We start from the raw sequence: 17,735 nt of genomic DNA, 5'->3' as shown, positions 1-17,735 counted from the left end.
GTCACTGTGCAGACGTCGTAATTGTTCACTAATGAGATATAGAGTGTTGTCGAAGAATCAAATGCAATTCTGTGGGCGTACGTGGACAGCATTGTCAGTCGTTGAGTCACAGTCTGGCGTGGGGCGGGGCTCCAATGCGTAGGATCGAAAGAAAGTGCAGAGTGCTGTAGTGACGGGCACTCCTTGCCAATAACGAGGACATGTTCTCAATACGGTGCCAAAAGAAGGCTGGGTGCATTATTCAGGACCATCACCAGACCAAACATGCCCTTTGCATATTTCTACCCACGGGGGTGGGGAGTGGGAGGAGTGTGGCGTGGGGTGGTGGATGTAGAGGTGTCTGAAAATAGAAAATTACATTTTTATTAAGAACCGCTTTTTCTGTTCAGCTTAGATATTTCTCAACACATGAACGCATAAACTCTCCCGAACAATTCCCTTTTTAAATTTTATATTTAATTTATTTATTGTAATTATAGTGATGTAGAGAAAATTTCAAAAAATCCTTAGTGAGAGTTAACATAGGATCAGAGGATGGGAGTTATATAGAGTCCTCTAGCAGTCGACTTTGTGTACAAAAAACAACGGGAGATGCACAAGGCATGTGAAAATGGCAATATTATTATGGTCATTGTAGGATCTCAACATGCAGGTAGTTTGGAATGCCTACTGGATGGTTATTTAGAGTACATTGTGGTTGAGCCCATTAGGAAAAGGCAGTTGTGGATTGTGTGTTGTGTTGTGCTTTGACCAGGTCCATTAGTATACAGGAATGCTTCAGAGGCAGTGATTGCATGTGATCGATTTTGTCCTTCAGTCTGAGAGTGAAAATCTAAAATTAGACGTATGAGTATTTCATGCAGTAAGTAGAACTGCAGTGGCACGAGTGAGGAGAATAGAAAGGTGCAAACGGTTAATATTATTTTCAAAGCCTGCATGTCCATTACAACTCTGATGTTTGTCTGCTCCGGACAACAGCTGAATACAAACAGGCCATGGGTGTTGATGCAAGGACAGACATCAACCCTGGCACGAAAAAGGAAATGAAACAAATCTCACAAACCCCAAACTTTCCCCTCCCCCGCAGCAAAACTAAATTTAGCGACAATAGCAATCTCCCAAAACATCACTGGCAGAAAAAAAAGTCAGGGACGATAACAATCCTCGACCCCGTCACTCGCATGGAAACACAATAGCAATAACAGCTCCCGACTACGTCATTCGCAGAGAAAAATGTCAGGGACGATAACAGTCCTCGACCCTGTCACTCGCAGAAAACAACAGCGACCAAAGTCTAGGGCTGGCCAGGTCGATTGGAAAGGGGAACCAGCAGGGTTAACGGCAGATCCAACAGGGCTGGTGTTCTAGGGGCAATTGGAAAGGCGCAGGATAGATGCATCACAAATAAGAATAAATATTCGATAGGGAGGATGAGGCAACAGAGGCTGATACCGGAAAGTAAAGGCAGCATAAAGGCAAAAGTGAGGGCTTATAATATAGCAAGCAGCAGTGGGAAGCTAGAGGTTTGGGATGCATTCAAAATAGAAAAGAAAGCAAATAAAATTTGATGAGAGCAAATAAAATGGCTAATAATAGAGAAAATACAATTTTTTCAGTCATATGAAGAATAAAAGGGATGCGAGAGTCCGTATCAGAAAGCTGGAAAATGACGCGGAAGAAGCAGTAATGGGGGGGGGGGGGGAAGAAAAGGGACAAACTGAATGAATATTTTGCTCTGTGTAAGATTCCAGCATAATGCCACCGAGAAACACGTGTCAGTGGGCATCAGTGAGAGCGGATATTATGACTCTGGAGAAGGTGCCCGTGAAGCTGAAAGCTCTGAAGCTGTATGTCAACGGGACCAGTTGGACTACAAACCTGGGTTCCAAAATTGGGAACTGAAGATTCTCGAGGCAGTAATAGTACTCCTTCACGTATCATTACATTCTAGAATGGATGCTGATGGTTGGAAAATTTGGATTGTCACTCCACTCTGATAGAAGGAAGGGAGGCTAAAGAAAAGAAAATATAAGAAAGGTAGCCTGACTTCAACGTGTTCAAAAACTCAAAAGATTAAAACACATTTAAGATCAAAGACAGTTGAGGAGAATGGGAGAAGATTTGTCAAATAGATCATCGTGTGGTACGGTGATGCACATTCGAAGGAAGGATACGGTGGGATACAAAGATTTGGGCACCGATGCTAAAAATTTCTGTTACTGTCAACAGCTAAGCGAGTAAAAGATCACCCGATTTCCAAAAGGCATAAAGTTAAAGATGACACATTTCTTTAATATTTTAAGCAAGATTACTTTTTTTTTTTATTTCCATCTTTTTCAGTTTCAAAATAAGAAAAAAAGGAAAAGGGGGGCGAAGCAAAGGTTTGGGCCACCTGCATGGTCAGTACTTAGTAACACCCCCTTTGGCAAGTATCACACCTTGTAAAGGCTTTCTGTAGCCAGCTAAGAGTCTTTCAACTTTTTGTTTGGAGGATATGCGCCCATTTTTCCTTGCAAAAGGCTTCTCACTCTGTGAGATGCTTGAGCCATCTTGCATGCACTGCTCTTTTGAGGTCTGTCCACAGATTTCTGATGATGTTTAAGTCGGGGGATTTTGAGGGCCATGGCAAAATCTTCAGCTTGTACCTCTTGAAGTAGTCCTTTGTGGATTTTGAGGTGTGTTTAGGATCATTATCCTGTTGTAGATGTCATCCTCTATTCATCTTCAGCTTTTTAACAGACGGTGTGATCTTTGCTCCCAGAATTTGTTGGTATTTAATTGAATTTATTCTTTCCTCTACCAGCGAAATGTTCCCTGTGCCACTGGCTGCAAGAGAAGCCCAAAGCATGATCGATTCACCATTTCCGTTACCGAAAATAAATCAAGTGCAACGCTCACTTCAGGTGCAGTGCTACGGTAGGTGCTGAACATTGATGGAGCTGCGATGGCCGAGTGGTTAAGGCGTTGGACTTGAAATCCAATGGGGATTCCCCGCGCAGGTTCGAACCCTGCTCGCAGCGCTCACAACTACAAGCAGCAGCGTGTAGTGTGCCAATAAAATATAACACCCTGGATGCTGTCTGAGCGCTGCCCCCAAATGTGTTCAGCAGACAATCTGAAGTTGCCTTGCAAAATACCTGATCCACCCATAGGCTCGCCATTCCTGTTTATTCAAAATAAATACTTTTGTCCAGTTTGTGCCCTCACTGAACGAACCAATTGCAGGCTAAATATTCACATTGCAACCCGCTGTCCGGCAATTCATGTCATCAGTCTCACACAGTAAGGACAGCTCATTAATGAAGGACGATAATAGACCGTCGTGACAATATCGATAAAAATTCTCCCAATCTGCAAAGGAGCAACGTCGACACAGATGGCACCGGATATTAGGGTTGACCTTGGGTATCTCAGGTTATGAGATAGAAACACACATTCAGCGGTTCAGGAACTGCTTCTTCCCCTCTGCAATCAGAATCACGAATGGACTTTGAAGCGTACACTACCTCACTTTATTAATATGCAGTATTTCTGTTTTTACATATTTTTCATAATCTATTCAATATGGATAATTGATTTACTTATGTATTTATTATTATGTTTTATTTCATTTGTTGTTGTTATTATTATTTTCTCTCTCTGCTAGATTATGTATTGCATTGAATTGCTGCAGCTAAGTTAACACATTTCCCGTCACTTGCCGGTGATAATAAACCTGATTCTGATTCTCTGTTCAACGCGGTACTTTCCCGATTCGATTTTCATTAACGACATGGATTTCGAGGTACTGATTTCTGGTACCGTATCCAGCACAGATCTGGAGCCGGTAACAGGTTCTTCAATAAATCCTGTTCCTTCGGCTGGGGAGATTCGAGAATTTGTGGAGTTGACATCCCATACTTCTGTCAGTTCAATTCTCGCAGCATTTTTAGCTGAGATTACCAGATTAGGTACCAGATTAAGAGGTCCTGATTCAGTACTTCAACGCAAAACATTGAAAATTCCTTCCACCACACACCCCTCACACCCGCATATGCTGGTCGACGTCTTGAGATTCTACTGCACGAAAATAACCGACAGTGGCTTAATTCACCTGTATCTGGTGAGGGATCTAACCGAGGGGATCATGCATTATACGCAATTGGTGATTACGTCAAAGTGAACTCAAATTTATATTTATGCGCACATCTATGTGTACACACAAGCGCAATGAAACATGCACTTGCTGATGGGTGGGGACAGCCAAATCGACATGCCAATACAGCCTTTTTTGGTACGATATTTTCACTTTGCAACCGAGTGTCTAACAATAGATTCTGAGTAGAAACAGGGCGATTGATGCCGGTCTGTTCTACAACTGTACGGATGCAGAGCGCCTCGCTTCGTTCACCAACGTACTTCCTTAAGTTAGACAGGGGACGATTTATCGCACTGAGCAGAATCATTGCGTCCAAGTCAGACAAAAACACATACATAATTTGTGTCTGTTGTTGTTTGAATTTCCAGCATCTGCAGATTTCCTCGTGTTTGCTATCCAAATCAGAACTAACTTTGGAATTTTAAGAATTAATGGCACTAATTTAATGTTAATTGCCTTTATAATTGAAGAAACTGGGAGAATGGCATCAATAAGTATAACGTGCTCTTGCTCCCTCTGTCGAAGGGCAATGTGTAAACGCATGAACCATTTCTCCTCCTCAGTACAAACGGTGATAATACTTACGAGTCCTGCAGCGTTCGAGTTTAAATGAAGGGACGGAAAGATCCACTTCGTTTTGTCGGTGAGGTGAGTTACTCAGGTTGTCAAAACACACTGGGAGGAAAACAATGGCCTAAGGTGAACATGAAATTGATAAATTGCCGTGTAACTCTCTCTCTCTCTACCTGTCTTTCAAATCTCCCTTGATCTGTCTACGATGTGACTCCGCCCTGCCTCACTTCCATGTTCCTCTCTCTCTAACACACCCATACACATATTCTCTCTCTCTCTCTCTTTCTTTCTCTCTCCACATCTCACTCCCACACTTTCCTCACAAGTTGAAGCGAACGCTTAGCTGTCAATATTTGTGTTCAGTGAAAGGACTGCGTGAATGCAGTTGGACGTTTATAGATTTTCCTTTCCAAGACAGCTCGGGTGGAGCGCAGGGGAGTGGGTGTAAACTGGTGCTGAAATCTCGGGGCGAACAGGCATAATTACAGAGATGCTAAAACCACATAATTATAGCATATAGTTACAGCAGTGCAAACCAATACCGTAATTAGATAATAGGGGACCCGAAGGGAAACTTTTTCACCCAGAGGGTGGTCCATCTGTGGGAGTTGCTGCCGGAGGAATTGGTCGAGGCAGGTACATTAACGACACTCGGACAGGGACACGGATAGGAAAGATTTAGTGGGATACGGGTGGTCCGTCTGTGGAAGGAGCTGCCGGAGGAAGTGGTCGAGGTAGGTACATTAACGACACTCGGACAGAGACACGGATAGGAAAGATTTAGTGGGATACGGGTGGTCCGTCTACGGAACGAGTTGCCAGGAGAAGTTGTCGAAGGAAGGAGGGGGAGGAGAGGAGAGAGGGAACGCTACAACAGAGGGGAACAAGATAGTGCCGCGGGAGCGGGGGACTCCAAGTGGAGATCTCCGCGGGTGGGGGTGGGGGTGGGGTGGGATGAGGGCTGGCTCGCTAGCGTGTGAGGGAGGGGTGGGCGAAACACTTACCATCCGACATCTGATGTAACAGTAGCCGATGCAGGGGATGATGCGGACGTTCAGCGAGTACAGGATCTCGGCGGAAGTACAAACCAGTGCGCAGATCACATTCACAAACAGGCAGGCGATAGTGCGTCGTAGAGAAAGGGAGAGAGTGAGGAAGGACAGAGAAAGATAAATTGAGAAGAGACAGAGAGAAGGGAGGGGGCAGAGAGATAAAGTAGAAAGGGAGGGAAAGAGAGAGAGGGGAAATACAAAGAGCGAGAGAGATGCGTTTGAAAGGGACTGTGGAAGTGAGAGCGAGGGGAGACCAATTGGATAGGGAAAGCAGCGAGAGAGGCGGGGAGAGAGGGAGTGTGTATAAAGGGTGTGGGAGGAGGAACGGAGAGAGAGTGGGAGAGGAATTGAAAAGGGAGGAGAGACAGAGAGGAAGGATAGAGAGTTGGGCAGAGACAGAGAAGGATGCAGAAAGAGGGGGAGAGAGATAAGAGACAGAGGGGGGATGGAAATAGAGGGGGAGGGAGAGAGAGAAAGAGACTGGAAAGGGAGCGCGGCGAGTGATAGAGAGGCAGAAAGTCGAAAGGAAAAGGAGATAGGAACAGGGAGGGGGAGAGAAATTGGATGTGAGGTGGGGGGAGAAAGGTGAAAATGGAGAGGGGTGACAGAGTGTGAAGGGAGGGAGGAAGGATAGAGAGGGATAAAGCCAGAGATGGAAGAGAGGGAGAAAGAGGAGGGGGAGAGAGAGTGGGTGGCATGAGAGGGGAGGTAGAGATGGAGGAGGGGGAGAGGGGTGAGTGAGGAGAGTCAAACAGTGGGGGTGGGAGGGAGAGGGGGACGAACAAAAAGGGAGGGAGGAAGGACGAAAGGGAGAGGTTGTAAGGGCAGAGAACGTGAGAGAGTAGTCAAAAGTGGAAGTAGATTAGACAGAGAGAGGGATGATAGAGACGGGGAGAACTAGTGGGTGGGAGAGAAAGGAGAGATATAATTGTCTGTGTGTGAGAGAGAGAGAAACAGTAAACGTAGAGGGAGGAGAAACTGAAAGGTGAGAGACAGAGGCGAGAGAGTGATGGAGAGCAGGAGAAAGTCAAAAGGGAGAGAGTGACAGAAGTGGAATTTGAGGCAGAGAAGGAAGATGGAAACGAAGAGGGAAAAGTGAATGAAAGTGTAAAGTGAGTGAGAGGAGCGATATAGAGAGGGGAGCGTGAGATAAGATAAGAGGGAAAATAAGAGAGGAAAGGGAGAGGAGGGAAGTCTGAGAAACGGGAGAGAGAGAAAGAACGTGGAAAGGGATACAGGGGAGAGGGGTGAGGCGAGAGAGAGAGGGGGAAATGGAAAGGGGAGAGAGGGGAATGTAACAGAGAGAGGGAAGGAAAAGGGAGAAGAGAAAGGGAGGAAGAGAGAGAGGCTGAGAGAGAAAATGGGAGGGGAAGGGGAGACAAAGAGAGAGGAAGAGACAGAGAGGGAGATTATTGAGAGTACGATTGTGTGAGACAGAAAGAGGTGACAGTCAGAGAGAGGTGCACGACAGAGAGAGAGAGAGAGAGAGAGAGAGAGAGAGAGAGAGAGAGAGAGAGAGAGAGAGAGAGAGAGAGAGAGAGAGAGAGAGAGAGAGAGACAGAGAGAGAGAGAGAGAGAGAGAGAGAGAGAGAGAGAGAGAGAGAGAGAGAGAGAGAGAGAGAGAGAGAGAGAGAGAGACAGAGAGAGAGAGAGAGAGAGAGGTGAGAGACAGAGAGAGAGAGAGAGAGAGAGAGAGAGGTGAGAGACAGAGAGAGAACTTGCACTCGGACACGGAGGGAGATCGCTTCCGAACGCCTTTATTGCAGCATGATATCTTGGAGAACTCAGCCTCCTAAAAGCGGAGTTCCGAGATCTGTCTGACAGTGGGTCACGCTCTTATTTATATGCCAAACATACGAGAGAGAAACAGATAAATCAGAAGGAGGAACTTCAATGGCAGTTCTGCTGAGTAGCAAAGTTGCAGGATATGTCCCTGAGCGGTTACACATTTACTTCAGTGTTAATTTCTCAAAAACAAATAAATCAGATAGGCTAAAAGAGTATATCAGACATGTGATGATTCTTAGAACAACAAATACAAACATAGTTATTTTAATCAGCCTGACTGAAAGGCAGATTGTCAGCACCACGCAGTACACAAGACACAGTAGACTTTGATTTTCCATTTGAAGATCATTAACACTTCCTTGCTCAATACAGTGTCAGCTTTGGGTATTGTCTTCCACAGTTCCCTCCTTGTTATCTTCTAGATTAACATTTCTTACTGGGGTATCTCCTCCTCCTCCTCTTACGGGGGATCGTAAGCCTCGGGGAAGGGCCTTTCTCTCGCAGGGTACATCTTTCCTCCCCACCAGTACCCTTGGCTAGAGGTGGCCCTTATTATTCGGGGCATCGATACATTCAGACCCTCCAGGGCCCTCTTTATTAATTGACTGCTGCACACCCTCAGTGCTCCACACACACAACACCCTAGGACCGCCTCGATGATTACCCCATGCAGGATCCAGCCTCTCCAGCCGGAAAACCATCCCCATATTCCATCCCAAGAACTTGTTCGTTTAGTAAAGTTTCTCATCCGGCTTCCTATTTCCTTTACCTTCTTTACCTTTTCCCATACGTGCTGCTTCAAGTTGGTAACGTTCCCGGAGAGATCAGGGAAGTACGTCCAGAAAGTACAACACTCTTTCTCTATGTGCCCCCTTTCTCGGCTAGCAGGAAATCTAGGCCCATCTGATTCTGCAATACAGTCTGCCTGATGGCAATCACTTCAGTGGTAATTCCACATATCTGGGACTGAGTGTCTTCAGAGCGTCGGCGGTATTGCTAGCCAACCGATCTAGCGTGCCGCTAATTTAGTTATTTCGGTAGCCGCCCGTCCCACCCCATAATTAGGAAACAGTATCGTTCCGAATCGTTGTGCCTGGGTTATGCCTCTCTTTGCTTTATCCAAATGGGGGTTTTCCTTGGGTTGATCTATAACCGTCAGATGGGGTACCAGGTAGGTTAGATAACAACATCCGCTCCATCCCTTCTGGGACGTGAGAGTACTCGTTTAGCCTCTGTCCTTCTATCCCTCTTGGGGGTAAGGCTCTTCTCCGGGCAGCCAGGGTAGGCTCGATCCCACATACCCACTGGTTCCCATTCACGGGACGCAGCCCACCATGCCTTTCAGAGGTTAAAGTGACAACGCGTGTACAAGTACTATTCCCCAGTTGATATGGGGCACTGACGATATGATTACAATAACAGGCAGCATCAAACCGGTGGAGGAAGAAGCGAGCCCGTTAGTTCAGGTTCCAGCAACGTGTAATTCCTCGGAGAGGCCTAAGATGCCATCCCTCAGAACAGCAGGGATAACATGCCCGAATCCTTCAGGCTGTCCGATGGAGTGGGGAACGCGGCATCACTGGGCCCGTCAAAGGCAGGAGAAGGTGCGCGCTTGCTGGACCAGTTGGTGGCGAGGTCTGGCGGTGCGGGCTGGTTATCGTGGATCACCACCATTCTCCGCGGGTGGGTGGGGGGGCAGAGTGTGGTGACAGGGAGGGAACAGATTAAGGAGAGGGGAGAAAGTAAAAGTGCGGAGAGACATGACTAAAACCATCATCGCCTATCCATCTTCCATTACTCACCCCCTCAGCTGCTCTCTCCCTCCGCTGTTCCTTTTCTCTGCTCTCCATCTCTTCTCCACCTCTCTCCCCCACCCTATCCTCCTCTTTCCACCAGCTCACAGCCTTTTTTTCCTTCCCTTCCTGTTCCCATCACTCTCCCTGCACCACCTGCTCTTCTGTACACACTCGTCTCTTCCTTACCCTCTTTTACTTTCCAGGCCCCTCAGTCTCTGTCACCCCACGCCTCCTCGCCGCGTCTCTATATCACCGGCCTCATCCCGGCTGCTCTCTCGTCTACGATTTCTCTCCCTCTCCTCCTCGTCTATATCCTGTCTTGGACTCTCCCACTCCCTCACTGGCCTTTCTCCCCGTTTCACTCTCCTCCCTCTCCAGTCGTTCGCTCTCCGCCCTCCCAGATTCTCACTCTCCGACAGTCTCTTTCAAAGATAAAAGTAAATGTATTATGAAAGTACATCTATGTCACCGTATCCAGCTCTGAGATTCAGTTTAGAAGCATAGAACATAGAAAATTTACAGCACAATACAGGCCCACGAGGCTGTGCCAAACATGTCATTTTCGTGCAGGTATACACGAAAAAACAACATAACAGAATACCATAATATAATCAATGAGATATAAAAGCTAATGGTAATTAGGCAGGATTTTCTTCTTCCACTATCTCCTCACCCCCGGCTGTCTGCCTGAGACTGAGAGTCCCTACCCCAGAGCTCGCTCTCTCTCTCTCTCTCTCTCTCTCTCCTCCCTCTCTCTCTCTCTCTCTCTCTCTCTCTTCTCTCTCTCTCTCTCTCTCTCTCTCTCTCTCTCTCTCTCTCTCTCTCTCTCTCTCTCATCTCTCTCTCTCTCTCTCTCTCTCTCTCTCTCTCTCTCTCTCTCTCTCTCTCTCTCTCTCTCCCGTATCCCTCTCTTTCCCCCATCACTTCAGCGATGACGTTGAGTGTGAGAAGTTTGGTGGGGGTAAATCTCTCTCTATTTTTCCTCACTGTCTCTCTCCCCCACCTCCTTTCTCCCTGCACTGATGCTGAAGCCTCTGTCTCTTCATCCCAAAGCCATACTCTCCCACAGGAAGTGCGAGGGAAGAGAGAGAAGGATTGTTATCGAGAAAGAGTTAGAGGCGTTGAGGAAATAAAAGAGAGGAACAGTGAGACAAATAAGTGAGAGAGACAGAAAGAAACAGAAAGCAAACCTGAGGGAGAGAGTGAATTAAATCCAAGAGAGCAATGAGTAAAACCGAGAGGGAGAGACAGATAGAGAGAAAGACACAGAGAAAAATCGTGAATGAGAGAGAGAGAGAGAGAGAGAGAGAGAGAGAGAGAGAGAGAGTGAATGTCAGGATGAGTGTCAATCGGAGACGAGATGTGGACGGAACAGCGACGCGTGAAAGGCTCCATTCAGAGCAGCAGAAACTCGCACCGCAGCCTCGGGAACAGGAGGAGCTGGCGAACGGAGCAAGAATGGGAAACCTCAGACCCTCCCCTTGTGCTGCCTTGGTTACTGTGTTCGGGTCAGAGAGAATGGAACTTCCCAATCCCCTGTCTGAGTGTGTGTAGCTCCCTCGCCCTCTTCTCTCCTCTGTCAACACGCCTCACCTCCTCCATCTCTCCCATCCTCCTCACCCGTCACCATCCTCACACAGCAGTATGTCGGTAAATCTCCAGAAAAGCTCAATACTGACCAGCATTAGAACAGTCGGAAAGTTCTGAGCAATTGAGAAATGTGTGTGCCCGGACCTCTGGTTTTATCAGCTTGAGCCTAGAAATGCAAAATAATACATATTGACTTGAATAACACATAAACCACATAATATCCGGGTCTGAAACCGATCTGGAAATCTTACAAAGGAAAATATGGACTGAAATGAGGAATTTCAGAAAACACCATGTACACTCGAACCTATTTGCATAAACTCTACCGGGAAAGAAGGATGCACAGAATAGGATATAAATACTTTACACAACAGTCAGATAAAACTTCTAAGGATATATTTTCATCAACGGAAACATGATTAACCACTCCAAGGAACATATACTATTCTGATATGAAGTACACGAAACTGAAATTAAATGAAAGCACAAGGATGAAAAATGAAGGAAGTATCACGACAGTAGAAACTGTTAACTAATGGAAGAGCATGAGCTCCAGACCCGGCAACATCCTTGTAAATTTCCTCAAAAAGATATCACACTACTTCAGCGTGACGTCCCATCCCCTGTACTTAACCCTTTGAAACATGAAGGCCAATGTGCCCAAAGCTTTCGTTCCGACCCTATCGACCTGTGACGCCACTTTCAATAGATTCTGGACCAGTATTCCCAGCTCCCTTTGTCCTACCGCACTCCTCGGCGCCCGACCGTTCAACCTCCCCTGGTCAGTTCTACCGAAGAGCAACTCCTCGCATTTGTCTGCGTTAAATTCCTTCAGACATTTTCAGCTCATTTCTCCAGCTGGTGCGGATCCCGCTGTAAGTCATTACAGTCTTCCTCGTTGTCCACTACACCTCCAATCAGGTTTTCACCCGCAGATTTCCAGTAAACCACATTATCATTCAGATGGCTGATAGAGACGAGAAACAAAAGCGTACCCAGCACTGCTCCCTACGGCACTGTAGGAGTCACAGGCCTCCAGTCAGAGATGCGACAATCTCCCTCCACGCTCTGGCTTCCACTACAAAGCCGATGTCTGATCCCATTTACTACCTCATCGTGAATGCCGAGCTACTCACCCTTCGTGACTAACCTCCCGTGCGGGAGCTTATCATCTGGTTACTGACACGGACACGATCGCGGGGCAAACATCTTTCACCGAAATGTTGCTTTAAACGGCAAACTCATAGAAGGTGCCATACATCACTATAAATACAATCCGCGTCCTGTTTTAGAGGCCGGCAATAACATGACGAGTGATCCAGTATCGCGGGTATGTCAATCCATAATACCTGGGATAGCACACCAGGACACCCGGTCGTCAGCAGGAAGTAGAGGTGAGAATATAGACAATAGACAATAGACAATAGGTGCAGAAGTAGACCATTCGGCCCCTCGAGTCTGCACCGCCATTCTGAGATCATGGCTGATCATTCACTATCAATACCCAGTCCCTGCCTTGTCCCCATATCCTTTGATTCCCCTATCCATCAGATATCTATCCAGCTCCTTCTTGAAAGCATCCAGAGAAAAGGCCTCCACCGCCTTCCGAGGCAGTGCATTCCACACCTCCACAACTCTCTGGGAGAAGAAGCTCTTCCTCAACTCTGTTTTAAATAACTGACCTCTTATTCTCAATCCATGCCCTCTGGTACTGGACTCTCCCAACATCTGGAACATATTTCCTGCCTCAATCCTATCAAATCCTTTAATTATCTTAAGCGTTTCAATCAGATCCCCTCTCAATCTCCTCAATTCCAGCGTGTACAAGCCCAATCTCTCCAATCTCTCTGCGTAAGACAGACCTGCCATCCCAGGAATCAACCTAGTGAATCTACGCTGCACTTCCTCAATTGCCAGAATGTCCTTCCTTAAACCTGGAGACCAAAATTGTACACAATATTCCAGGTGTTGTCTCACCAGGGCCCTGTACAAATGCAAAAGAACATCCTTGCTCTTGTATTCAATTCCCCTTGTAACAAAGGCTAACATTCCATTTGCCCTCTTCACTGCCTGTTGCACTCGCTCATTCACCTTCATTGACTGGTGAACTAGGACTCCTAGGTCTCTTTGCATTTCTCCCTTACCTAACTCGACACCGTTCAGACAATACTCTGCCCTCTTGTTCCAGCTTCCAAAGTGGATAACTTCACATTTATTCACATTGAATGACATCTGCCAAGTATCTGCCCACTCACTCATCCTATCCAAGTCTCCCTGTATTCTCCTAACGTCCTCTTCGCATGTCACACTGCCTCCCAGTTTAGTATCGTCAGCAAACTTGCTGATATAGTTTTCAATGCCCTCATCTAAATCATTGACATAAATTGTAAAGAGCTGTGGTCCCAATACAGAGCCCTGTGGTACCCCACTAGTCACCTCCAGCCAGTCTGAGAAACACCCATTCACTGCTACCCTTTGCTTTCTATCTGCCAACCAGTTTTGTATCCATGTTGAAACCCTGCCTCCAATGCCATGAGCTCTGATTTTACTCACCAATGCCATGAGCTCTGATTTTACTCACAATATGTGTGGAATTCGGAGATAGGTATACGAATAATAATCGCTATAATAGCAATAATAATAGAAGTAGTAGTAATACTTGAAGAATTCCCCCCAAATATGCCCGAGACTGCCGAAGTGCCACCAATGTAGATCGGGTCAAATGTGTTATGTGCCTCCGGGACCGCTTTGAGAAGTGAAATGAAGGTGATACTGAAAGTCAGACCGTTTTACTCGATCACTTGTGAGGGGTCGACGCGTTTTACGTCGCTCCTGTGTCAGTGGGGAATTCGTTCGTGACCAATGACCATCACTCCACTGGTTTCCAGGTTGTTAGAGAGAAGAGAGAGAACAGACATTTCAGTCAAAAAGTTAATAGGTGTGAACCCGACTTTCGGTGGCATAAGGAAGGAGCAATGGGATCAACATGCACGAAACAGCGCCCCCTAACGCATTCACCGGCGATTTGGGGGATGTTAACCAGGCCAGTCTGAAAAAATCACCAAGCAATTACCATCAACAAATCGCTTACAGTACCAGAGTACAGTTGAGACCACTCTTACACCACCATCTACCGTGCGGTTCCACTCCCTCACTTCGGGAAGTCTGATCACCTGACTGTACTTCTGCTCCCTGAGTCTAGGCCGAGGCTGAAGACCGCAGCACCAGTAGTGAGGACCAAGAACGTTTGGACCAGGGAAGCGCAGGAGCGCCCAGAGGACTGCTTTGAATCGGTGGGCTGGACTGTATCCAGCGATTCATCTTCCAACCTGGATGAGTATGGTGTAGTTCTTACGGACTACATTAAAACCTCAGAGGATGAGTATGTTCCTACAAAGAATAAGTGTACAATCCCAAACCAAAGGCAATGTATACGCCGTCTGCTGAAGTCTAGATCAGTGGCATTTAAATCCGGCCACCCGCGCCTGTACCAGAAAACCAGCTCTGATTTGCGGAGGGCCATTTCAAGGAAAAAGAGGCAATTTCGAAGGAGTTTGGACGCGACATCTGATGTACGACAACTCTGGCAGGGTTTGCAAGACATTACTTCCTACAAAGCGAAACCCAATGGCATGAATGGCAGTGATGGTTCACTACCAGATGTACCAACGCCTTCTCTGCGCACTTTGAACGGGAGAATATAACTACAGGTGTGAAGATCCCTGCTGCATCCGGGGACGCTGTGATTTCTGTCTCAGAGGCCGATGTTAGGCTCTCTTTAAAGAGGGTGAACCCTCGCAAGGCTCCACTTCCGGTGGAGTCACTGAAAACTTGGGCCAACCGACTGCCAGAAATATTTAAGGACATTTTCAACCTCTCACAGCTGCGGGCGGAAATTCCCACTGCTTCAAAAAGGCAAAAATTATCCCAGTATCTCAGAAGATTAATGTGAGCTGCCTTAATGACCATCGCACGGTAACACTCACATCGACAATAATAAAACGCGTTGAGAGGTTGCTCATGACGAGACTGAACTCCTTTCTCAGCAAGGTACTGGACCCACTGCAGTTTGCCTATCGCCACAATAGGTCAAGGGCAGATGCAATCTCACTGTCTCTTCGCACGGCCTCAGACCACCTAGACAATACAAGTTGCTGTTCATCGACAATAGCTCAGCATTTAATAGCATCATTCCCACAATCCTGATTGAGAAGTTGCAGTGCCTGCGCATCTGTACCTCACTCTGCAGTTGGATCCTCCACTCCCTAATATGAAGAACACAGTCTGTGTGGATTGGTGATAACATCTCCTCCTCTCATCGCGTCTTTCTTTCCCCGTCCGTCTTTCCCATGTCTATCCCGGCCATCTCCCATCTCTCCGCCCCCTGTCTGACTCTTTCTACACACTTTATCTTCTATCTCTACTTCTCCCCACGTCTCTCTTCTTTCTCGCTCACTTTATTTCATTCTCGAACAATATTCCCTCTCTCACATCAAGTAGCTGTTTCACTCCCATTTCTTTCTTTCCCTCAGTGTCTCTCACCCAGTCCCGCTGCACAAGTCTCTCTCCTCCTGGGTCCCTTTCCCTTTCGTCATTTTTCAACCCGTCATTAACGCACACTCTCTCCCTCTCTCTCCAGTGTAATTCTGTCTTCATGTGTCTCTCCCGTGTTTCTTTTCCCAGTTTTTCTGCACTGACTCTTTCACCACAGTCTCCCTCTCCTTTCGTACTCTCTCTTTCTCTGAGTTTTCCCTCAGTCTGTCTCCCTCTGTTCTCCCTGTCCCCTCAGCCTCTCTCCCTGGTCTTTCTCGCTGACGCCACTCCCCCCTCCCAGTTATCCCTCTCCACCAGTCTCTCTCTCACGCAGACTTTCCGTTTCTAACAGACCCGCTCACCGCCAGTGTCTCTCTCCCCAGTCCCTCTCTCCACCAATTCCTCTCACCTCCAGTCTCTCTACTCAGTCTCGCTTCCCAGTCTCTGTCTGCCTCTCTCTCCACCACTCTCTTTTCCCCAGTTTATCTCTCCCGTCTCTCTCCCCAGTCTCTCACTCACTTACCCTTTCTCTCCATCAGTCAGTTTCAGCAGCCTCCCTCCGCACTCATTCCTCGTATTCTCTCTCTCTTCCCATTCTCTCTCCCCATTCTCTCTCTCCATATTCTCTCTCTCTCTTCCCCGTCTCTCTCTCCTAGACCTTCTCACCAGTCTCTCTGTCCCTGACCCCTCTCTGTCCCCTAGTCCCTGTTTCCTCACTCTCTCTCTTCTCATTCGATTTCATCCCATTCTCTCTCTCCCCGTCTCTCTCCCTAGTCTCTTTCTCCCCATTCTCTCTCTCCCCAGTCTCCATTTCCCGTTTCTCTCTACGCAGAATCTCTCTCCCCCGTTTCTCTATACCCGTCCCAGTTTCCCCAGTCTCTCTCTCTTCCCATTCTCTCTCTCTCCGTCTCTCTCTATTCCCATTCCCTCTTCCCAGTCTCTTTCTTCCTCGTCTCTCTCTCTCCCCCAGTCCTCTCCCAACTTTCTCTCTTCCCATTCGATCTCTCCCCACTCTCTCTCTCCTTAGTCTCTCTCCCCCGTCTCTCTCCCCAGACTCTCTATCCCTGTCTCTCTCTCCCCGTCTCTCTCCCCTAGACCCTCTCACCAATCTCTTTCTCCTCATTCTCTCTCACTGCATTCTCTCTCTCCCCTGTCTCACCCCATACTCTCTCTCCCCAGTCTCTCTCTCCCCAGTTTCTCTCTCCCAGTCTCTCTCTCCCCAGTCTTCCTCTCTCCAGTCTCTCTCGCCTGTCTTTCTTCCCTTAGTCTCTCGCTGCACGCAATCTCTCTTTCCTAGAATTTATCTCTTTCTCCCTAGTCTCTTGCAACTGATTCTCTCGCTCCTTCCAGTCTCTCTCTTTCCTCAGTGCTTCGCTCCCCCATTCTTTCCCTCTGCCAATGACACTCCTCCAGTGTGTCGCTCCCGTATTTCCCTCACACTCCTTCACTCCCGTCTTTCTCTCCTCTCTCTCTCCTTCTGATTCTGCCTCTGGCTACCTGCGTCTTAACCGTCTCCACGTGACTCTCTTCCCCCGGCGTGTCGCTCTCCGTTTATTTCTCACCAACATCCATGAGTTTCCCCTCAATTCTTTCCCTGCCTTTTCATCTCACCTGCCTCTCTTCCCGGTCCTCCCTCCTGACACTCTCTTTCCCCAACTCCCCCAATTCCTCCTTTTTCTCTCTACCCACCCCCCCACTCTCTTTTTGTACCACCATCGAATTTCCTCTCTGGTCCCACTGTCGACTGTCCGTACGCCTGTTTCCCTCTATTTACGCCTGTAAATATTGTCCACAATTGATATCATCCCAAAGCCACTGCACAATGACATTAAACAATTCTGCCCGCCCAGTATAATGTAAATCTCAGGAAAGCCACACTACGAAACACCGCTAGAATGGTCCGAAAGTTTATAACACTTGAGAAATCGGTGTACTTATCTCTGTCAATATCTGAAGTTTTACCAGCTTTAATGAAAAAAAAAGTGATACTAATCATGCCATTGTACTGGGGTGAATGCAGAGGAGATTCAGCATGCAGTTTGCTCGGACGGAAATTGATTACAAATCAGGAAGTGAGAAAACATTCCATCCTTGAAGCAGAGTTCGCATTATGAAGCGAATGCACCTGTTCTCTAGTGTTAAACATTTCTTCATAACAGGTTTTAACAGATTTCTCTAATGCGAAGGACAAATGTAAGGTTTACTGTAAGTTCCTGCAGACTGTTGATTGTCGTTTTCATTCCATTATAGTGCAAAAGACTAAAG

At 47.2% G+C, this 17,735-nt stretch overlaps 1 non-coding gene across 1 annotated transcript; it reads left to right on the top strand.

Moving 5' to 3' along the window:
* The first annotated feature begins 2,938 nt into the window (after positions 1-2,938).
* On the top strand, positions 2,939-3,020 carry trnas-uga (transfer RNA serine (anticodon UGA)). Its single transcript has one exon. It is a non-coding gene; the product is annotated as a tRNA-Ser (tRNA).
* Positions 3,021-17,735: the final 14,715 nt, after the last annotated feature.

The sequence above is a fragment of the Hypanus sabinus genome, unplaced genomic scaffold, assembly GCF_030144855.1.
Source record: "Hypanus sabinus isolate sHypSab1 unplaced genomic scaffold, sHypSab1.hap1 scaffold_296, whole genome shotgun sequence".
Classification (NCBI taxonomy): domain Eukaryota; kingdom Metazoa; phylum Chordata; class Chondrichthyes; order Myliobatiformes; family Dasyatidae; genus Hypanus; species Hypanus sabinus.
This window is presented reverse-complemented; position numbering and strand designations above follow the sequence as displayed.